Here is a 25,151-nt window from a genome sequence, read left to right on the forward strand (position 1 = left end):
GAATTTCTAACTGAGCTCTCACACACACACACACACACACACACACACACACACACACACCACTAAAAAGCCCAATGCTTCTCCTACCACCATTCTTTTGAATCATACCCCTAGCTAATGGTGGTGTGTATACTGGCTTTGTAAATACCATTTTAGCTCCATCAACAACAGGAAACCATTACAAACTGTGGGTTAAGCCACATGTTGACCGTAACCTTTATCCAAGGTTTAACTATAAATACATCAGAAAAGTTCCTTATTATATTATATTATCCTTACCTCTTATCGCTATGTATTCTATTGTTTTTGCTATAAACTGAAAACACTCAGCTTTGTGACCAAATTATAAATACACAACAGTTCATTTAAACTTTCAATTCCTGAGATTTACATTGAGCTGTTATAACCAACTTAGAATAAGTTGCTAGGGGTAACTCAATTGTATAAATTATTCTTTAAATAAGTGCTGAATTGCTTAAACAAGCAACAACTCTGAATATCGTTTGCTGTTAAAAACAAACAAACATGAAGATCAGAGTGCTGTCTATGGGAGAAAAGTAAGGCATTCTAAAGGCAAGAAAAGAAAGACAAATGATCAGAGCCACAACATAAGCACTGGCCATAGTCAATACTACTAATTGGAATGTCCAGAAAAAGAAAGAAACCACTGGTGTACTAACAGTCAGACACTGAACAGGTCAGCCAAAGACAACAACAGTAGTTGATGACAGAAACATTGCGAAACAAAACTACAACCAGTTTCATCACCAACATCCTTCACAGGGCAGTGACGATTATATGAGACCACCATTCGAAAAAGACTTTGAGAGCAGAAACCACTCATCAGCATTAAGTAAAAGTGGATGAGATTAAAATTAAAAAAGGAATACAGGAATGAGCGACAATAGATCTGTAACCAAGATTAACATCTACCAAAGTATTGGAAGGGCAAAGTGCAGAGAAAGAAAGGATCTGCTTATGATCCAAAATATACAAGTTCATTAATCAGGCACGATAGAGGTAGTGTCCTGACTTGGGCTTTCATGGCTGCTCTTGGAACAGGCTCACTAATCCTTATTGATGACTGCAAACACAACTAAGGAGTTCGCTCAGGTTGAAAAGTGGAAGGTTTTAGGCAATGTCGTTGCAATGGCAGCTCTTCAATGTTTTGCTGTTCTTTTAAATACAAAATCTGAAATATTGGACTCATTTGATCAGCATTAGCATGTTTAGGTTCAGCTTCTTTAAAATATATTCCAGATGTTGGCTAAAACCATCCACTGGTGCTTAGAGAAAGGCCTAACAGCCTTGTTTAATTACACTCGAGGCATTCCATAATGCTCCAATGTCAAGGACCATAAACAACTCAGCATGGAGCCATAGGATTCAGCTTTTGCTCAGATGCAAAATGCCAGCGATGTTAATTTTCAATCTCAGCACATTTACTGACATAAATTACTGAAGCGTATCATGCCAATAAAATCTCTATATATTCAGTATACTGAGCATATATTTTGCAGACTCTCATAAATCGAAATATTGTGTAGTGATTAAGTAATGAAACAGACATTAGTTTTGTGACACGGCACACACTGTATTTAATTCCTCTCATACTACAGCAATTTTTGCGCACTAAAAAAAACTTTCTTAACGTTGCTAAATCTGTTATTAGTTACATTTGTTGCCCCCAAAAACAAGTTAGTTCCTGTTATAACTTATATTATATCAGCCACAAATAGTTCTTTTCCTCACTGTCTTTCTTTCAGGTTAAAAAAAAACAAACAAAAAAATGCACAGTTTGCTTCAAACATAACAGAAAAGCACAATGTCCTCTGACCCGAAGACTTTCCTGTAGCAGAAAACCCACTGTTACTACGCGCTGACACCCGAGATCCCACCATTTTAAATAAATGATGACCTCCTTACAAAAAACTTTTATATTACTTAACACTTCTACAGTTTTCTGTTCTTGTGAATTAGCCCATACTATAGAAACAAAAACGACAAATTGGGGATGTTAATATAAACCTGCAATTAGAACAAAACCAGAATTACAAAAAAATTAACACCCACTGAGTCTAATCAGCATTTGGTAGCACTGTGGTAATGATATGATTAAAACGCATTTCACTGACAGAGCCTCAAACATTCTACATGCACATGTAGTCTTCACCAACATGAGCTAATGGTTCCTGTAGGGGGTTAAAAACACATGAAACAAAACATATCAATCAGCATTGCCTTGCAGCAGCCCTGTGACCTGGTCAACACAGCTATCTTTAACGGGAAAATATCGACTGGCTGTCCAGACCGAGACAAAATTACCTAATCAGGATAAAGCCACAAGATATATAGATCAACAAGTTCCCTAAATAAGAATTATACCATTCAAAATTCAAGGGTAAATGAAACAAGTTGGATAAAGATGCTGCCACTTTTATCCAGAAGACAGTAAGCTAAAAAAAACTGTGCTCAACATCACATTTGGTCTTAAAAAAAAAAAAAAAAAAAACTCGACCCGACTGAGGGAAATGGAGGAGTTTAGATATGAGGGTACCAAAGACAACATGATATCCTGGAATCAACTCAATTATATCCAAATGCCGTTTTCAACCACGAGTGCAATCTATCAGGAACTGACACCCTTCCTTCACACTTCTACTGACATCTTAGCAACTGTCACTGGCCAGTCATGAAAAAAAGAAGAAAAAAAATACTTCAAGTTAAAAACAACACACAGCTGCTGCTGTCTTTAACAAAGAGAACACTGGGAAGAATGGGAACAATGTGAGACTCACACACTTTTTTGGTTTATAATATGATTATAAAGCTTCGCCTGACCTTGAGTATTTATTTATTTATTTATTTATTTTAAGTAATAACACCAAATGATGGAGACGATTTATATTATGCTATGCTGGGAAGTCCAGATAGAACAAATAGTTGATAAAACACAATAGTGGCATTGGTGTGTTTGCTCACAAGTTTAAAGTCCAGCTTTATTTTGCCTCTATACAAACAAATGTAACCCAGTAAACACAAAAACAGCAGATTTTCGGAAGGTCAAATTATAGTCAGGAACTTGCTTAACACATGAAAGTAATGTCTGATTTAACAAATCCATCAATAAATTTAACCAGAAGACCAGAGGCTACAATAATCCTAAAAATAATTAACTATCAATTATGCAATACAGGCATTCCAGACTGGGGGGGATCAAAATGTTTTAAATATAAGTTTATATTAAATCAAATTTACCACATTTAATTATATTAACCTACTTAAAGGCTCAATGGATACTTAAGATTTGGGACAAATAATTATGTTAAAGGGGTTCGGAGGTTTCTATCTCGGTACACGGATTACAGGTCCAAGTATTACCAAAACCTGAGACATGTTTAAAGTCAATTTGTCATTTCAATAAAGACAATTCGCTTGTTTTATTTATTTATTTTTTAACAAGCGAACGAGCTCAATTTGAGCATCAGAACGAGACATAAAGTTGAGTTGGCATGCTGGTCGTCACAGTGTTTCCACTTCACAGCTCCAGGGTCTCCACAAGCCTCAATTACAAGCTCGGGTTACTGTCTGCTGAAGTTTTTCATTCTTTGGATGTTTTGTGCATGTTCCTGTATACTTTGAGGGTTTCCTCTAGATTCACTGGTTTTCTCCTACCTCCAATTAATATATCTTTAAGCAGACTGGCAATGATAACTTGGACCTAGTGAATGTACAGTATTGTTTAATGCATGTCCTATAAAGGACTGGTGCGTACCCCGCATTGCGCCGAGTTTCTGGGACAGGTTCTGGCTCTACCATGACCCTGACCAAGATCAAACAGATAAATGAATGAATACACAAGTCTCTAGATGACAGACACCATGTTATCTGACATTACAGAGCGGTTAAGTGGGATACAGATGGATTAACATGTATAATCCGTAATTGCAAACTGGAATCTAAAGATGGCTGAGTTGAAATGAGTTGTGAGCAGCTTAAATAAAGACAGGATGTTCATATGGAGGTTATAAATGTTAGTACGAAACATCTTGTCATATAGATAGGACGTCTTTAAGAAAGATCTGCTTGCTCAAACACTTAAGCATGATTTAATTCACAGACATTGAAGCACAGATACACATAAGACAAACTGCACAGATCTGCTGATTGCTTCAGGAAAAGTGCTGAAGACTGAGGTGAATGCAAACCTGGGGGCGAAAATGATCTTCATCTTTACGCATGTATTTTTAGGAGTTCTGTAAACTGGGTCCGTGAGCCCATTAGTTGTTTACACAGCGACCAGAGACCACAACAAAGCTGGTGATTTTTCAGTGCATCTCATTCTGTCCACACTGACAGACAGCCTGCTCTGGATCCTCCTTGCACGCGCTCGGAGCTCCAGTCCTCCTGCTCATGCATGCTCGAACATCTGGAAGAGCCATGCAACTGAAACCATCAACAGGAGGAAAACCCTGGAGGTTCTGGAGCCCCGAGGTGCAGCCGGAGCACCGAAAAGAAGGCGACACGAGCTTTCACGTCGCAAGTAACCTGCAAGGATGAACTGTAACCTACCTAAAGAACAAGTTCCGTCTGCAGAGACACGGACAGATGTTCATTCAGCAGATCGGACCCGTGAAGCGCTGCCAGTCGTGCTTTCCATCCGCTCGCCTTTCCGCCAGACGCAGGAAAAACGCGACACTGGAATCCTCTCGGCTACAGCCGTAGCACACGGAATGAGCGTCACATCACCTGGGTTGCCAGATCGTCTCTACGCCTTGACCATTTAAAGAGTTTAACTATTTTGACAAACATATATGTCAAACCAAACAGAGAACAACTACAGTTAACATCAATTAAGTTAGAAATTCTACATACATTTTTATAACATACCAGCCTTTTTAATTAGTTAGCAATACCAGTATTTAACGACAACCTGGCAACCCGGCTCTGCAGGGCGAGTCTTTTGCGACTCAATAATCTGATTCGATTACTGGTCTCTGACCGTGTTCGTCTCCAAGTAGATGATTGGTTTAGATATTGAGGACAGCACTAGGCTCCGCCCTCCTGTGGTATTACTTTATAAGGCTGCCTCACGATACAGCTCGTGTTAAAGAGACAGCGGTGTCGGTGTATAAGTTGGTACACAAACACATTTCCACAAACTGCTCACACAGAGAAACAGTCTGGAAAATGAACAGCAAAATTAGATTTGGAGGGGGTATCTGTTTCTCCAAAACTGGTCATGATTAGGGAAACATTTTTTTCAGTCCGTCCTTGTTTACTCTAGTCAGAGGAAATTTGTGCTTTTTGAGTTGCTGTTCTGTGTACCACGGCTGTAAAGAGTGGTTATTTGAGTTACCTTTCAGATTCATATAAATTTGAACCATTCTGGCTGTAATGGCTGATTTTGTGCTCTCACAGCTGCAGCCTTGTTGGATTTACAGGCAGTGAATGCAGAAAGTCCTTTACTTCTAAAAGAACTAAAAAGAAACAGTTCTGCAATTCCTGCAAAAAGTCCTTCAACAAATTAAATAACATTTTCTCCAGCTTTCTCTAAAGAATTATTAGAATTATTCTTACCGCATATTCATATGCTACACATCTTTTTCAAAACCGCTTTGTGTAGCTTCAAGGGGAACCTGAAATGTCAACCCTTCGAGAGAACGACTCCTTGGACAGGGAAATCTCAGCCCAAAGCAGCATCTGGTTTTATCACATTTATGGCATTACAGCCTTGAAAAAACATCGATTGTTTTCTTATAAGCTAGGGCACTTAAATAACCTGTTGTCAAAAGAGCCCAAGTAAGTAAAGAAATCCTCAAAAACACATCAAGCAGTTTGAGGTGTAGCAATTGTCTGTTAATCCTGCTTAATATGTTTGTGAAGTAAACATGGTTAGTGATGAGTTTCAACTCTTGGTAACACTTTCAAGTTATTTTGTATAATACAGAAATTTGATATAAATATTAATGGTTTAAATCTTTTTAATAGTGATTATTATTTCTGCAATTTCTTTTTTCAAACTGCGGTATCAAATCATATCGGCTATGAAGGGGATACTTTCAAAAGAGAGGCCTTTCACAAAGACAAATCCATACGACAGATAAATGATGTGTATTACAGTGGAATTGTTTTGCAGGAAAGTGGTCACATCTGTCAACTCCACCTCAGTTCAAAGGGAGCTGGTAAGAGATCTGGGAGCCCTGGGCACTGGCAACTGATCTTATTCCTTTCATCACAGTTCTGGGATGGAAAATTTAGAATTTTGGTCTGAAGATAATAATGCTAAGCAGAGGATTATTATATAGCAAAAAATCGCATTCAGGTTTTCTCAGGAAGAAAATATCCCACACACATATCTTACCTCACTCTCCCTGGGGTACAGTTTTCTATGCATTTCCTTGTCTGGATGTTGGCTATTCATATACTGAATTCTCACCACACAAAATGTGAAACATTAGGGTCAAGCATGGCATCTTTAACAATGTGTCCCTGGTGGCCGGAGTAGAATAAACCCAGACTTTACTGTAAATTGTGGGAACAGATGGGAGTCCTGGGAGAATGGGAGGAAGTCACAGCGTCCCGCACCCTGTGGCCATATGGGCCAACAGAGATTGAAGAAGATCAGGGGAAGAGAGAAAAACAAAGGAATCCTCCTGAGCCTTCTAAAGTCGTCTCTCTGTTGTAAGGACTTCTAGTTTGTAGTCGAATATGGGTGGTATTTTAAAGGAAACCTTATTGTTGACTCTTGTCCCAGAGGGAAGAGTCAAATCAATACATGCTTTTTCTGAATGATGACCTTTCATTTCATGCTGAAACTTTTATATCCTGGGTGGCTAACGGTTACCGTTACCATTTCAAAGTTAGATTGAACCTGAGCATACTGTCCATGTAAAGTTTCACATATTCTCCCCATGTCCTCTAGGTTCTCTATTTTGGTCGACTTTAAATACACTATATGGACAAAAGTTTGTGGACACACAACACTATATTTTATATATGTTTTTTGAGCATCTCATTCCCCATTCGCTGTTTTAATAATTTCCACTCCTTAGAGGAGGTGTTTTACTAGATTTTCAACTCAACTCAAGCTTCATTATCATTTTCCACATACACAGTATACAATATAACTAAATGTTGTTAATACGGAAGAAGGTGCATAGACAGTGAACAGTAAGCGTAAACATTAGACGTTGTGGAGTTAAGATGCGATGAATATGAAGTAGATGTGATAAATGAGGTTGAAATGTAAGTAATGTAGGTGTAAAGTGCAAGTGCACAGTCAGAGGTGACCTTGTGCAAGTGTGTGCAATATCCAGTGTGCATATTTTAGCATAATAGGGGATATCTATAGTAAACAGTTAAAGTCCCTGAGTGTAGATGTCTGCAAATGTGCTACAATGTCCATTGTGCATTTTCAATGCACAGTGAAATGGTTAAGTGCAAGTGTGTGTTAATGTCCATGTAGTGACCATTAATCTCCATAGTGCACAGTTAAGGAGGAGGAAGCAAGGCCATGGGTGGCACCAGGGTGTTTAGGGCACTGACAGCTTGGATGAAGAAGATGTTGCTGAACCTCATGGTGTGGGTCCTGATGCCTCTGAAACTCCTGCCTGATGGCAGGGCCTTGAACAGACTGTAGAAGGGATCAAAGGGGTCCTTCACAAGGGTCAAGGATCTGCATACGCAGCATGAATTAAAGGTGTCCTGGATAGAGAGGAGGCAGACCCCTATGATCCTCTCAGCTGTCCTCGCTGTGCTGTATGGTCTTGTGTTCCAACGTTTTACAGTTTCCGAACCACACAGTGGTCACCTGACCATTTCCTGAAGTCTACAACAACCTCCTTTGCTTCGTTCACATTAAGACACAGGTTGTTGTTGTTGTTGTGACATCAGTTCACCAATTGTTTCAAGCTGGTGTTGTATCTATGATGATCGTAAATGTTGTTTATTTTATAAGTTGCTCAGTAGCTCTTAGTTTTATAACCACAAATGACTGTAAAAGACTGTAGAAAGAACAATACTCATAATCTTACATTCCAGTGCTCATGTTAGTTCTCACTCTCCAGTGTTCTGTATTGTTTAAAGACTATAATCACACTCTTGATGTCACCCAAATGCGGATAGAGGTTCCCCTTTTGAGTCTGGTTCCTCTCAAGGTTTCTTCCTCTTAACATCAAAGGGAGTTTTTCCTTGCGACATTCACCTCTCCATGGCTGCTCATCAGGGATAAATGCACACCATTCACCTTAACTCTTAAAATTCTGTAAAGCTGCTTTGAGACAATGTCTGATGTGGAAAGCGCTAGAGAAATAAACTTGACTTTACTTGACTTAACTTTCACCTCCTCTCTGTAAGGTGTACATGATATATATATATATATATATATATATATATATATATATATATATATATATATATATATATATATATATATATATATATATATATATATATATATATATATATATATTGTTGTCAGATCCTGAAACTGTGAAAAGGAAGCCTTTGGATAGTCACAGGATGAGTGCTCCAGCTGCTTTCTGACCCCTTCCTGTCAAATAATTGTTTATTGCTTTAAACCTGTCTTGCTCATGCCAGACTTGTCTGCAATGAGATTTTTCTTTTTAACTATTCTCTTCTTTTCTCTTTATGTGAGAAAATACTTCCTGAAATAGAATAATAAGTGAGAAAGGCGGGCTAAAATGCTGTTCACTTTATTATTCAGTTTTCTTTCACAGCTTGTTGTGTTGGCGTTTTGGAAACCACAGTCCCTGCAGAGCCTAAATCATACTGCTTAACAAGCAATTCGAAAATCAAATAGTGTAGCAATTTTTGTAAGAAACAATGCAAATTTTTTCCAATTAAAACTCCTCAGTGTATTACGGAAGACAAAAGTGGAGACCTGATTGCAGCTTAGTAATAATGAGGAAGCTGTTGGCTGTATTTTATTCACAGCCATTGATAATAGGAGACAAGCAGAAGACTGCAGACATAGCCTGAGGAAGATTATTAAAAAGATTCAGATAATGCTAAAATAATATAACAAAGTCCAGACAATGACTTTCAAGGGGACAAATGTGATCAATATAAAACATGCAAGCTCTCATCATGGAGATTTAAAGCTTTCAATGAAGAGTAACCACAGGGAACGATCAACAGAAAAGAACACATGAGACTATAGCAAACTCTGCAAATTTCTCCCTCTAAACTTTGGAACAAGATCAGTTTGCTAATAAGGGCAAAACTTGATTTGCTCGGAGGGAAAAAGAAAATCATGGCAGATCAAACATTTACTTATCTGGATCCAAAAGTTTTTATCAACGATCCACTTTAAAACTGTGTATGAATTAATTGGAACAGCAATGTTGTTAGGCAGAAGTTGTCAAAAAGTGTAATTAATTATTTAATAATTTTCAGAATTGCACTTTCAGAAGTGCTATAAGTTTCCTTTGTCATATGTCGCTTAGCCATACCATTAGAGGCCACCAGACTTTGCCTTTGAGCTCTATTGAAATATCATCAAACAATGTAGGATCAGGATTATTTATTCATTATTTATTTTGATAACAATATGTATTTCTTTATTACAGACCATTTTGGAAAAAACAGAACATCCCCTTAATTACAAAATCATCAGCAACCAACTAAAATCTTGTTATATTCAAACTCCAGAACTAAACGCAGATTTTATGCAACTATAGTAAAGCACCTGTATACTCTATATAATTAACAGGATAATATATAGAGTTACGGTTCTGGAAGGTGGGAAGTGTTACCTCTGAAGGAACAATTATATGCCAATGAATAAGTAGTTTAAACCCAAAGACGACTGCTTGGGCATAATGCTTTACACCAATTAAACAAAACCACAAATAAATGTGTTTGGTGTACGAGTACATGCATATTATTAATATGCATAGCCCAAAGCACCAGGTTTTAAAGTAAAAAAAAGGCAAAAAGGCAAAACACTACATACAAGTAATATTCTTTATTACTAAACAACAACACATTATGAGGGAGATTCACTCACATTTTCCAAAAAAAGTATATTTGTATATGTGTGTGTGCTTCTTCAACTAAGAATAATAAAATTCACAATAATTTAGCCACATAATACTGCATGACTCCATGCAATGCATTGTGGGCACACGAAACACGGTTTATAAATTTTTCTGTCATGATCTGTATCCCTGCATAAGAATCTATGAAAAAAAACAGACATTGGCTTAGAGCTGGCCTCAGTACTGCAGCTCAGTTTACACATTCACTCACTACCACATTCACTACCATAGAAGTAGCACTCTAACTCTCCAGTGTGGTGAACTGAGCTCAGTTGGGTGACACATCTGATATTCAGTCGCCCACTGAAAGAATATTGTTCTGAAACAGATGCCACTGTGGTGCAATAAAAAAATGGACAAAAGTGGGACTGAATAATAAGTTGCACATGGATGACTGAGGCACTTCCAGAAAATATTTAAACTGTATATAAATGCGAGTGGAGCAGTCAGCTGGATAAAATAACACCATTTTTGACGCTCAGAGCTTTTCAGACCTTCACCTATTGTGTGAAAAAATCGGCCAATTAAGGAGTAAATGTTAACTATTTGTGCTTCAATTACAGTAATATAAAGAGCATGTACACAAACAAATGCTGCTTTAATCAGGTGCACAATGTACAAGTTACTTAAGTCAGAGTAAGAAAAAGTCACAGGAAGGCGAACAAAATGAACCAGAAACTTAAACACTCACATTAAGCAAGACTGCTTTCACAAGGAATGAAATACAATCTGAAATCAAAATAGGGAAAAAGAAAAAAGGAGAAATAATAATAAAGTGAAGTGATGTGGCCCTGCACAAAAATATATTTATCCTATTTGCATCATATAATCCCAGTGATATGACATCAGTGCCATTTAAAAAATTTACTATAAATATGTCTTAAACGGTAGACATATAAGTTGTTACCTCACTTTTTCATGCAATTAATAAGGCAAATAAAATGCATTGTTACCAAGAAACTGCAAAATGCAACTTTCTTTGTAGACTTTTCTGTGGTGGAAAATGTACTGACTGTTACAAATTACACTGGAGATTTTTATAAATGTATTATTTTTTAAATCCTTACAGAGATTTTATTTCATCATCTTTAGTCATAGGTTACACTGAGCATCTGCCAAACCAGCCACCCATCCTTTACTCTGTTTTTAATTCACAGCTGGTCCATGTGATTGCAGATAAAGAGAAAGCACTAACTGCAGAATCTCTCATTAGTTAGAAGTTCTTATCTTTAAATAGGGACAGAATTAGAAGGTGCACTGCATGTGCTGAAGGGAACTGTCAGCGTGAAAGGAAATGACGATATCCGCCACATGTGAGGGAAAAGAAATGAGCTTTCGATTTGTTTACCGTTCAGCCGGCCTTCACGCCTGAACAAATGACCCATGGCAGAGTTGGTGCCACCATGCAGACTCTAATACGCCCATGTTTTCCTAGTTTGTGTGATAGAGAATTAATGAAGCTGAACAAAGTTAACAATCAGTAATGTGTGACCAGATATAAAACATGGAAGGTACCAAGAAAAGGGTGTTGTTTCAACAAAGCTCAGCTGCTCATCGATCTAAAGTCAGATTACAAATAATACTTAGCTCTAGTGCAACTTTAGCACACACTTTGGCATACTTTGGAAATCAAATATTGTATTGTTTGATTTTTCCATTAGGTCATCTCATGCTGTGAAGCGAAACGTATGAAACGAGCACCATATTTGTTTTCCGTCTGCATCATAAATCTTTGTTTGCTTTATCCTCCACCTACAGACTATTCAGAGAAGTCATCTGTTTTCAAAGGTACTAAACAGTAACATTTCTCCTCATACTGGGGTGGCATCCTTATCTTTTATACCTTCTGTATCTGGGAATATTACGTAAATATTTATAGCGCATGAAAATGTACAGTACACCTGGCTCTGTTGCTAAATTTTATTTCGCATGCATTAAACTCTTTATAGTGTACAGTAGCTTGGTGATAGGGCAGGAAGCATGACTGATTCACTGCTCTCAGTTTCAATCCTTATTTAGGTTCTTTTTAAGGTTCTAGATGGTGGTAGAAAGATTAGCTGTTTGATTAGCTGATCTTTGGTGTAAAATGTGTGTGTGTGTGTGTGTGTGTGTGTGTGTGTGTGTGTGTGTGTGTGTGTGTGTGTGTGTGTGTGTCTGTGTCTGTGTGTGTGTGTGTCGTCTGTGTGTTCTGCTCTACAGCCTAGATAAGGCAAGATGGCATACACAACATGCACCCAAAAAACAGGTTACTGCCAGTAACTGCAGATTACTGGAATATCTGACTTTTACAGCTCTATCTGATTCATTACAAAACTGTTACCACAACGTTCGTGACACATGATTCTATAGAACATCTTTGCAGGTGGTAGCATAAGATTCTTCTGAAATCCTGTTCTAGCATGACAATGCCCCTGTGCACAATGCGACTTTATTTGAATTCAGGGCTTGGTTCATTTGGTTTTGATACCTTGATCACTAGGTGGTGGAGACATTATGTTTTCAGGTTGTTTGCCTGCCTGTCTGTATATCTGTCTGTCTGTCTCTCAGCTTGTATGTGCATGTGTCTGTTCATGATTCTAGACAGACAATATTTCAAGAAAGATTGGTTTAATGCATGAAGGACTTATATGGAATTATCACTAAAGCCAATAGAGTAACTGATTAGATATTGGAATTGATCTAAACAGAGTCAATGCTACAACAAGTTTAAAGTATTCTGAATAGTTATTTACAATTGCTTCATTTCCGTTTATATAATAGAATTTTGTGTATAGAAATGAATAGAATTGAAGTACTTGGCTCTGTGACAGTGAAGGCAATGTTGAATTTTCCTTTATTATCTGAGGCACTAATCGTGTCACCTTATGTTTAGCATCACCTTCTGGCAGGTACATGCAGAGAAAATAAATGTTTCGAGGCTTACACTAAAATTTACACCAGTGAGGAATATCAGGACTGAAAGTATTCTGTTAGCACATATAAAGAAGTAATAGGTAATGAGGTGAAAAAAACCCATGAAACTTCAGATCTAGATTACAAAAAAAAAAAAAAAAAAAGCATCAGTGAGTGTCATTGTGGCTGTGTAATAAGAATTGAATATTGTAGCAGACTGATAATGATAGCCCTGCAAAATTGAGACATGATTCTTTGTTAAACAGGAATGGTGAGACAACCATGGTCTTGTTCGGACACAAGCCTTGTGGATGCCATCAGACTGAAATGCATGGAACCTCTAGTGATGCAGTTTAGCTTTTTAGGACGTCAGCCTGATTGAGGTTTACAAAGGACAGGAGTCAAATGACACACACACTCACATGCAGGCTGTCTGCAGCGTTGTATTGCGTCCAATGCTGAGACATTGAAAAACATAGTTCAACAAGAGTCATGTCAAGTCAAGAAGCTTTTATTGTCATTTCAACCATATAAAGCTGCCGCAGTACACAGTGAAATGAAACAACGTTCCTCCAGAACCCTGATGCTACATAAAACAACATAAAACAACAATCACAGAAACAGAAAAACACAGGGCCAAGGACTAGTAAGTGTCCTTGCCACATAAAGTGCATGTGTGCAACCTGGTGCAAACAGTGCAAAAAGACAACACAAGACAATGCACAAAACACAAAATAGGCACTGTAGGATAGCCATTTGAGCCAGTGGCCAGCTAGGCTGAGTTGGCTGATCCAATAAGCGTGTGAGAATTTGTACAAGAATTTCAAGTTTTATTTCAAGCTTGGCTTTATTGACATTATTTTTATTCTTAAGAATCTAATGGAAAAATGGAATAATAGAGCCATCATGGTGTCACCTCTCTTAGCATTGTAGCCACTATTAAGCAAATTGCTTTTTTTCTGCGTTTTTTTTCCCCAGATATACTCTGCCTGCATTTGTTTATGTAGTATGCATTTCTCTCAAACATTTTTTGGTTTTGATTTCATTGCGTTCACTGATCCATTCAAATTTAGAGGCCTTTAAACATCACTAATAACAAAATACCCTTCTTTTTACATATTTTTACATAGAACCTTCACATATTTCACTTTTTTGTTTGTCAGATCAGCAGCCAGAGCAGAATAAATCTGGGCTGCTCATAAAGTGAACAAACACCAACTCTCATTCATTTAAGGGCCAAAGATTGGCAGTAATTTGAAGCTAATACAGCAGCTGGCACCAAAACTGCTGTGTGAGCTTTTCAAGGGATATTTCACTCTCTCTTCTTTTCTCTTTCTCTCCCTGCGAAACACACCATCTGGCCATTGTTTATGCAGCTGAATCTTTATGCTGCACATTCATAATCCAGCAACTGATAGAAAAGCATAGGTGTGAGCAGGAGTTGACGAAAGAGACCATCATAGAGACAATTTTAGTGTTGGTGTGTTTGTTGAGTCAGGAAGTGTCCACTGGTAACAGTGCTGTACAGCGCTAATCCGCTATCTGCATGCTGATAGGTCATGGTGAGGGAAAGGTTTGTTTATGTAATACTAAAACGCTATCAAGCCCCAAGATTTGCAGCTGACAATAGAGGGATAGCAAAAAGTTCTCTAAATATTATGGTTCTCATCAAGCTTTTTGTTTTGGGTATGAGAAGGTTTATAAACATTCCTACAAAATCTTATATATAAGAACAACCATATGCATTTTTCTATTGTTAGCTGTGGTTATAATTAACATTGTAAAATACATAATAGGTAGGTCCTTCTTGTGTCACTTAAACAGGTCTGACACATGGTGACTTCACAAGATCTCTGAAAGTATCAGGCACTTCTGGCACCTTAAGTATCTGGCTCCAAGACATTATATCAGGTCCTTTTAGTCCTAAGTTAACATCAGGGCAATGTGAAGGACAAGTCAACATCTTGAACTCTCTTTCATGCTCCTCAAACTATTCCTAAATATATATGTTTGTATCATATTATATACTGAAAGCAACCACTGCAATTAGGGAGTAAAGTAGAAAGAAACATGATTAATCAGATTACATTCTTAGTTTTTAATGAAATTTTATTTGTTACCAATAAAAAAAGTCAAATAAAGAATTGAATTTAATAAATATAACACCATTTGTATAACAGTAGATCAAAATGTCCAACCCTGACATAATTTAACAATTCACTGACTCCCTGGACACCAATTTGTAAAGCTTTAGCTGTAAGACAAAGCAATTACATAGGTATTGCTTAAGTCTTCAGTCTGGCATTTCAAACATGCACATGACACATGTATTTAAATGATGTGGAGAGTAATGGCCCTCTAAAGGCCTTTTAGTCACCAGATAATAATAGTGAATGAAAACGCACTTATTTGCAGCAACAGAGAAATACAGTAAATGGAACTTGTAAAGATGAAAAAATTCACCTGGAGCTGATACTCAAAATATCTGCATGTCCTAAATACCTTTTCTTCAGGGGGAAAATCTCATCTGGATACCTAAGGACTGCTGTTCCAGCAATAATAAAATCTTCCTTGTGCTCATCCTAGGATCCTAGGACATATTACCACATACTTGGTAGTCTTCGTTTTTACTCTCTTAAACAACTGCATCACATGAAGATTTATAACCTTTCAGTCTGTTGTCACCTAGGAGATGATGGGTTTCTAAATCTGATCTCACTGATTGTTCCTTCCTCATGTGTTCTCAGGTAATTTCTACTTAACTCTGTCATCTATAGCTTGCTCATTAAAGAACTATATCTATATCCAGATTTCAGTCAAGCTGCTTTTCTATTGTTAAAAGTGGTAAAATTGTATTGAACACTCTTTTGTCCATTGCACTCAATACACCGAATCCAAGAGGCAACTAAACTGGATTGTTAAAGCTAATGTTCCAAGACTCCTTCACAACCCCATCCTATGCTGCTAATCAGACATAACGGATTCGCTCTGGAATAGCATTGGACACTTTACTGTTTTCCAACCCCACTCTTTTAAAGCCCAGAGGATTAATGGCCTCAGCCACTGCCTGTGTGGCGAAATATGAGCCCAATCAAGGGTTCTGGAGACTCCATAAATGTGCAAGGTCAGAGATTCTGCACGATGAAGAGGACCAATAGTGCTGTCTACTTCAATAGCACTGCAGTCTTTTAGTGCTTACTCTTTTCCTCCAAAGTCTAGTTCCGGGAGAAGTCACCAAGGTGAAGGGGATTCATCATGGTATGAAGAAGCCTGTCAGTGTGCTATTCCATCAAGCTCGGTTTACATTTCTCTCTTTCTATATGCTTCCAGACAAAACCAGTAGTGTTCCTGCTCTATCAAACACGTTTCCAACAGGCCAAGAGGTGATTCTAAATGATCCTAATTTCCTAAAGGAAATGGCCTGAGGGAATTTTTATGAGTATGTAAGACTTGTTTGATGCTTTTCCAATTTCAACCAAACCTCTGACTGCATTTATTCTGTTTAGGTTTCATGGATAACTCATTTGATTCCACATAATAGAAGTAAGGTGGAAAGCCTTGTATCTCTCTCTGCTTATAGAAAAGGTTTTTATTGTATATTAATTTAAAATATAAAGGCTGTTGTGTCTTGAAAGACAGACAAACTTGTGATACTGGTCAAGGCTGAGACGGATCTGAAGCCTGTTCCAGGAACACCGGGCTTGATCTGGGAATACATTTAGAATGGGACTTTAAAAAGTTTCTTAAAAATATATTTCTAATGATTGAACCAATGTTTTTAAATTATTGTCAATAATTTATCTATGTATTCATTTTTCATTACTTGTTTAATTTAATATTTAAGAAATACAATGTCCGATCAGTTACTGGATTTACAGTATGTAAGGATATATTTTCTCAAAATGGGCAGCTCTTTACATATTATAGGAAGTCCAGGTTAAAATCTTTTGAGAAATTCTTGGAACATTGTTGCTGAATAACCTATTCCAAGAAAATCCAAGGAAAAATGGTAATAAACTCAAATTCAAAGTCCATCAAAGTCGTGGCTCTCGTCTGCAACGTTTCCATAGAAAGTCATTTAATGTCAGTTTGACCTACGAGTGGATGTGAAAAACGTATTTTTAAATGAATCGTGATTAATACAACCATGAATCATGCTCTGAGTTCACTGCAACAACAGATGACAAACAGCTTGATAAATAAAAATATTCCGGTTGATACGGTGCAGCTTGAGAATATGTGTGTGTGTGTGTGTGTATTTTTAATCAAGGGGGAGGCAGTGGCTGAGCTCAACCTCATGCTGGCTTAGATCTGAATAAGCACCCAGTCAAGAAAGCTTCCATAATTGCATATATTTTAAGTCAGGTCGATTGACAAGACTGCTCATCAAATGTAATATGCCCAGAAGCAATTGTTGTGTTCAGGATTGGTACTGAATGATTATAAGAGTGAAAAAACTGTATTACTGTGTATTACTGTTAACACCACCTCTGTAACAGTTTTCTAATGTATATGTATGTTTAATAAAGCAACTGTTCAGTGCACCCGAGAACAAACATCAGACTCCACGATAAAAACTTGACAACAATAAGAACAGCTTTAAAAGAATGAACGACTCATGGTTCTAAATACCACAGAAAAAGCAGAAGAACGTAAACTTTACAGTAGCGGTATGTATGTAAACTATCAGGCCACTAATTAACATTAATTACACTTTTGTATGTTATACTTTGCAAGAATTTCACAAAATTATTGGACAAAGTAAGGAATGAAAACAAGCTTCTATTGCTGCTTCAGGTGCATCATTTTACAGATTAATCATTGTTATTATAAGATTTCAGATATATTTTCAACAATGTATATTAATGATCCAGATATTAAAACTATGACAGAACACATATGGAAATTTGTATTAAACAACAACAAAGAAACAACAACCCAAAATATATTTTATATTTCAGCTTTTCTAAAGTAGCTACATTTAGCCTTGATGACAGCTTGGCAAACTCCTGGCAATTATACATCATATTCACAAGGTAGTCACATAAAATGGATTTCCAACACTCAAAGAGTTCCCTACAGTGTGAGTACTTGTTGGCTGCTTTCTCTTCACTCTCAAACCGTCTCAGTTGGATTTTTCCACACGTGTCCTTTCATGGTTATAATCTTCAGTATTAATGTGCAATGTTGAAAATAATAATAATAAAAAAAAAAAGAAAACACACTTATGGGGTAGGTGGCCAAACTTTTGCCTGGCACTGTATATTCTAACAAAACAGTAAAATATACAAAGCAATGTTACAGTAGCTGTACAATAAATACATTGAACCAGAAATTGGTTAGCGAATAGTTGTAAAATATAACATTAAAATATAGGTTTTGCCTACTAGAAGCTTTCAACATCTTAGAAGCAGCATGTGTATGTCATTTTTCCATGCTGCAAAGGTATTTGATATTTTATATAAAGAGATCTTTTGATATACTATATATTAATATTCAGTTTCCTAGAGACCTCTGTATATGAACAACACATTGAAAGCTGCAGTAATAAAACTCTCCAGTATAAATTATATATACTGTATATGCTTTTTTCATATATAAAGATGCAAGTATAATATTACGATTAGCATATATGTGCTCACAAATGTTTAACAAAGTTTGTTTAAACAGCAACAGGATGTAAATAGGTCCAGTGTAATAGACACTGTGTTGCTTGTGGCCACCGACAAGGCTTATCTGTTAACCAAACAAAATGCACACATGGCAGCCACCTACACTGCCCATGTATCAGTTGATATGGTTGAAATGGATGGATGGCCTTTGATAGAAACCAGAGATCATTGGTGTCTGGAAATGTCAACATGTGGGTTTGGGTCATAATTGTTCTGGCAAAAGGCTTTTAGTTATCTTTCAAGTCCATGTCTCAATCTTATCTTCAATAGGGAGCTATCATAAAAAAATAAATGGCCATTACATACCCATGGAAACGGAGAATAAATATAGAACATGGTCTGTGTCTGTGGTGATGGATTGATTTTTTTGTCAAAACTGAACAAAATGTCAGCAGGAACCAGGGCTACATGGGAGAGTAATGTGTAACCTGGGATCAAATATCTTCAGTAATGTTTTTTCCTGATTAAAAAGATAAGACACTAGGCATACTTCAAAAGCATCTAGGTGGTCAGAGCAGTGAGGAAATGTACAAGCAAAATTAGAACACAGAAGAAAATAGGCCACATTTGTTGGGCTAGATTTGGAAGATGGAGATGGAGCTGAAACACGGCATTAAGCAGTTTATGTTATAAGCAAACAGAATACTTTAGACCAAAACCTCTGTTTAATTTCTGTTTAATTGAAGTCACTTATCCTGTGGGTTAAGAGGGTTTGGCAAAATGGAAATTTCTCTAACTGGACCATCTAATAACATTAAGGGGAGAGTAGCTTTGTCACTTAAAAACACTACAGCACAGGTTTTCTTCCAGCTTTTTAAGAAGATGAGGTCAGAGCATGACGTCATCTATGATACAACACCTTTGGAGCAGAAAGGTTTAAGGGTCTTGCTTAAGAGCCCAAAAATGGCAGCATTGCAGTGCTGGTGTGTGACCTTTTCATCTCTAACCCAGAGCTGTAATTATTGAGCTACCACTTCCTCCACTGTAACAAGCTATTTCTGTAAATTCTTGTAAAATGAACTGGGGCTTGGTCTGTGTTCCATTTATGCAGCAAAAATGAAAGACTGAAATGTAATATTTTGGCTGCAAAACTGGGTTATCCACACAGCTGGTCAAGCAAACACATGAATTCAGTGATGATTCAGCCCAAGTGGACATGCATTCATATTACTTTCAAGTTATATGTTCAGACGTACCTCGAAACAGATTTGTGCCATTGCAATCTCCAGTCTGTTTAGTTTCTGTTGTCTGTGTCAAATATATTCAGACCCACTCATGGACATTACTGATTTGTAAAACTGTTATTTTGGCAACTGTGCTAACTAGCTAGCAGCTAACATTCTCCTGCATTGCACTAATCATCAGAGATTACATGCTACTGTATTATGCTCAGTGTTGGACACTAACATGTTTATACTCCTTTTTTGTACTTAAGTCCATTTTCCAAATATCTTCACTTTATAAAGTATTTTCATTTTGGGAACCTTTACTTCACTAGATTCTAGTGCCTAATATTTTACTTTCTACTCCACAACATTACAGAAAAATATGAATACATAACTTGTGTAAATAAATACATGTTTCTATGTTTCTATGTTTCTATGTTGCATGGAGCAAGGACCCCACTTTGTACTGTATCTATAAATTTATGTTATATTATATATTATATTATATATATAATATAATATATTATTATATATATTATTATATTATATATATATATTCATTTATTCATTCATTTTCTCCCGCTTATCCATAATTTGGGTCGCGGGGGCAGCAGTCTAAGCAGGCCCCCGCCTTCGACTGCTGCCCAATCCTCACAGCACCGTCCCTTACGGTCCCTCCTGCAGGTGGTGAGCCCACGGGAAGGCGGCCCCACGTCACTCCCACGTCACGGACCTTGGTATTTCCCTCGTAAGGGACCCCCGGAGCATAGAGGGTTAAGGTCCTTGCTCAAGGGCCCAAGAGCGGCAGCTTGGCGATACCGGGGCTTGAACCCCAGACCTTCCGATCGGCAACCCAGCGCCTTAACTCCCCCTATATATATATATATATATATATATATATATATATATATATATATATATATATATATATATATATATATATATATATATATATATAGTTTATATACTGTAGATCAGTAATTTTATTTTGAGTACATTAAAAAGTGAGTATTTTGTACTTGTACTAGTTATTTACTTGTGCCATGTAAAGCAGTCTCAGACATGCAAACACAGGCTTTTATAAAAGAGAAGGCAGACAAACCCAAATGAATCATCAGCAGCATGGTCAAGAACAGGCAAAGTTTAGGCAAACAGCAAATAAACCTGACTAAGGCAGACAAGACAAAAATGAGAACATAATCAGTTTGGCAACCAAGTATCAAACAGTAAAAAAAAGGCTTGGTAACATTAGAGAAAAAATCACTGTGAACATTTACTTCAACTGGTGGAGAGTTTTGCAATGTTTTCTTACAAAAAAAAAAAAAACCTGTTCTTTTGCTACAAATCACCAGTGTTTCCCAAGTATAAGCAAAATATGTCTGAAGAAATTATGAATTTGGGGCATTTATAGTTTTTATTGTTTTTGGCTTGGTGTGCCCCACTTTAATGAGAAACAGAGTGGAAATTCCTTTTTTTTTCATAAATCCATCCTATTGCTCAGTGATAATGTGCTACCCTTGTTATCCTCTGCTGATTTATTTATTTTTAAACCTGACTTTACAGGAGGGAAAGGTTTTAGTGCAGTCGCCATTCCTGTCATGCATATCTAAAGCATTCACACTTAATCCACTCTTCTGTAGAAAAGGCAGGAGGTTGGCAAGTTTCATAACAAATCCTTACAGGAGGCAACAGAGGGTGAAGCGTGTCAGAGCGCCCCTTGTCGCGTGCTCCAGTGCTCACTGAGTGTTCTGTTGCTGTTCCACTCCACTGACATTCTAACCGCTTTGTCTTAACCACAGAGAGCTCAACTGTCTGTCCTTCTCTACTGAGGTCAAAACTGTTTTACCAAGTCGAAACTCACTTCTTATGAAAGTCTTTTATATTTATTTTTTTTTCAATCTCAAGATGCATCAAAGGGAAAGATTAGAGTCAGTAACAGTTTTGTTCAGATGACATTTAAGATAAATGTTAACGGAAAAGGCATCAACAGGTTCCCTCTGGGATTTGCTCAATTAAAAATGGCACAAGTTGTCTAGAATGTGAGCCGATAACATTATCCATGACAGCTCCAGTAGCTCCAGGCTTTCATTCCAACAACAAAAAAAACCCTCTTCTTTTATGGTTGATAAATTTGCAAATGTCCAATGATTAAATCCGATTATCTCATTTAGCGTGTGAGCACATGTGCCTAAATATCCACATTAATCAGTATAGTACAGTACAAAACAGTGGTGGAGGAAGTCAATCGTTTCTGCACTTGAGTAAAAGTGCAAATTCCCTGCCTAAATATTACTCCAAACATACTCATTTTACATTTCTACTTAAGTAAATTAGGATCTGATTCCCTGCTGCCACGGCGGCTTCCAAATATGGCTGCCGTGGAACTGAAAACACTCACACATTCTCCAGCTCTCAGTCAAACACTATTTAATTACAAAAGGCCCCACATTTAGAATTTCTTCAGACATGTTTTGATTATACTAAGGAAACACTGATCATTTGTAGAAAAAGAACAGAACTTTTCTTTGGTAAGCAAATGTTGCAAAACTCACCAGCGGTTTCCTAACTCAATAGTTAACACAGTGGTTAACTGTATCCTGTTGTAGATCTTGAGGTCTGGGCATGTCATTAGTTGCAGCTGATCTTCTTTCCTCACTGTGATGTATATTATTGATGTCTCAAGACTTAATCAGAGGAAGGAAAACAGAGGGAAGGGGGGGCAAAGTGGAAGTGAGCTGGATGTGCCGTGTGCAGCACTCCAGATCCTGTGTTTGTAGTTGGTGTCCCAGCGTAGGACAAACTGCAGCTCTTTTATATAAAACTCACAAAGAATAATAAAAAAATGTGTGCATTCGCTAATATACATGCAATATAAGCAGATGGGTGAGATTTGGGGGGTGTAGGATGCCAGCACTCGGCTTCTGTTGCATGGCAAAAAAGAGCCAGGGCCTTGCTCTATTAATCCTGGTGGCATTTATGAGCTTGCTCTCATTGTTGGGCTGCATGAAGTGTGGCAGCTAACCAAATAATTACTATTGCGCACAAACATATTTTTGAAAACTTTTTTAATACATCCACATTTATTTTGTGTTGAATTTTACATCACACAATTGAATCATTATCATGATTTTACCTTATGGTGTACAGGAGCTTACAGGGGTGCCAGGATTTGTTTAATACTTGCTAATGTTCTGAGCAGTGATTTGTCATTAGACTATTAAAAGCTTAACATTTGCCATATTGGCCTTGACCCAGAATAAACCATTAATTTATATGTCAATGGAGAGATTGAAGAGCAATTTTGTTGTCCTTGACATATTCTTACAAACACATACTGACTACCAGCCTCGCCATATCAAGCTTGAAAGCTATCTTAAATTTAAATTTTTCTAAATGTTGTTAGAAGCAGTAACAAATTACATGTGAGATCCATTATGTACCACAATTCGAAACCCATATCAATCACAGATTTGATTACTGAGTACATTTTTGATGTGGATAGTTTTATGGGTCATAGTTCATTCATAATGAAGTGTATACATTATTCTTATTGGCTCCAAAACAGCTAACACTATAACTAACACAATGCTAGTGGTGTGTAATTTATGGCAGTAGATCAAACCTAAATGATGTGTTAATGCACTAATACAGTATGTACATGTACAGCAATAGCACTCAGATATTTATAGCTGACTAACCTGCTGAGATCCGTACTACATATCGCCATGATTATTGCTGCTGTGTTAAAGTATGCTTTTGATAAGCAGTCATCATCTTGAGACATTTAATCTAAAGTTTACTCTATGTCTTCCTACATATACTTACATCTATCTATCTATCTATCTATCTATCTATCTATCTATCTATCTATCTATCTATCTATCTATCTATCTATCTATCTATCTATCTATCTATCTATCTATCAATCAATCAATCAATCAATCAATCATTTGTAATCAGTTCCGGATTATGCTTCTTCAGTAATTTACCCAAGTCTGTTTACAGGCTGGAAAATTTGGAAGACGGAGCAGAACCACATGGGAAGCTGAGAGGAAGGTGTGTGTAGCACAGAGAGAGAGAGAGAGAGACGTGTGGGCCTAGCGTGGGAGGTACAGTCACTTACAGAGCATGCACACACATTCATAAATGCTGTTTGTGCCAAGGTTAGCAGGGTTAATATGTAGTCATGGAAACTGCAACAGTGGAACTGTGAGACGTACATGTTCCTTTTTTTTTTATTATTGCCAAAAGAACAAGATGAAAGGATAGATAACGGCTATCCAGAGAAAAGCAACCAACAACAAAAGAAGCTTCTTGTTGCATTACAATCACTTTAACAGAGTATGAGCTGAAGTGTTACGCTCCAAATACAACAGAAACACAATACTATAAAAGCTAATGCAGTGTGTTGTTGCAATGCAGTTCAGGCAGTCCAGTGGTGTTGCTCTCACACTGGGATTACAGGTACAATAGTGTCATTTACTATTCGTACTGTTCTTTGCTCAACAGTTTCTGCACATATTTACTGCTCACAGCTTAATTATTTCCCTTCTGTCTATCGTTAACATATTTACCTGCATTTTGTGTATTTGCACAATGCTACAGTGGTGTAAAAAAGTGTTGGTTCATAATAATAAATGTAACGTTTTTTAGTGGTTGGTTGAGATCACCACTGTGAGCAGATAGACAGAAGACAGAAAGGTAGAACTTCATTTTTAACTTTAAGTGTAGCATCTACAAGAAGTCAAATTACAAGTAAAGTGGTGTGAAAAAGTGTTGACCCCTGATTTCCTGATTTCTAATTTTTTTTGCATGTTTGTCACACTTTAATGCTTTAGATCATCAAACTAATTTAAATATTAGTAAAAGAGAACACTGACACAGCTTAACACAAACACATCTTTTACTAATAAAAAAAAAGAAAGAAAGAAATCAAGCCAACACTTTTTCACTCCACTGTACTTGTAATTGGACTTCTTGGAGACACCAAACAAAGTTCAACGATAAAGTTCTACCTTTCTCTCTTCTATCTGCTCACAGTGTGGAAATCTCAACCAACCACTAAAAAAAGCTACATTTATTATTATGAATGTAGTTATTAACTGTTTGACTGGTCACAATTCAGTATATATTCAATAATTAATAAACAAGTACCAACTCAGAACTTTTGTTTCTATCAATGGATAGTTATAAAAATTTCTATTATTGTATATATTCCAATAATCAGAACCTTTGATCTAATATACAGTATATGGTATATTAATTTTTTAGTTGGTTAAACGCCTTTATGCCTCTACATGTCCGCATATTTTTGCTAATGGTAAAATCTTTACTGACAACCAGATAAGTTAAAGTTC

General features: G+C 36.9%; 1 protein-coding gene across 2 annotated transcripts in view; it reads right to left on the minus strand.

The window, feature by feature from the left end:
• Positions 1-4,870, minus strand: part of tpst1 (tyrosylprotein sulfotransferase 1) — a 43,653-nt gene extending 38,783 nt beyond the window's left edge. The window contains exon 1 of one of the 2 annotated variants that reach the window (XM_083549316.1): positions 4,573-4,870. The gene's annotated coding sequence lies outside the window, so the exon portion shown is untranslated. The remainder of the gene's footprint in view (positions 1-4,572) is intronic. The other variant, XM_083549314.1, reaches the window with a different exon arrangement.
• Between the last annotated feature and the right edge of the window lie 20,281 nt (positions 4,871-25,151).

The sequence above is a fragment of the Silurus aristotelis genome, assembly GCF_946808225.1.
Source record: "Silurus aristotelis genome assembly, chromosome: 8".
In the NCBI taxonomy this organism is placed as follows: Eukaryota; Metazoa; Chordata; class Actinopteri; order Siluriformes; family Siluridae; genus Silurus; species Silurus aristotelis.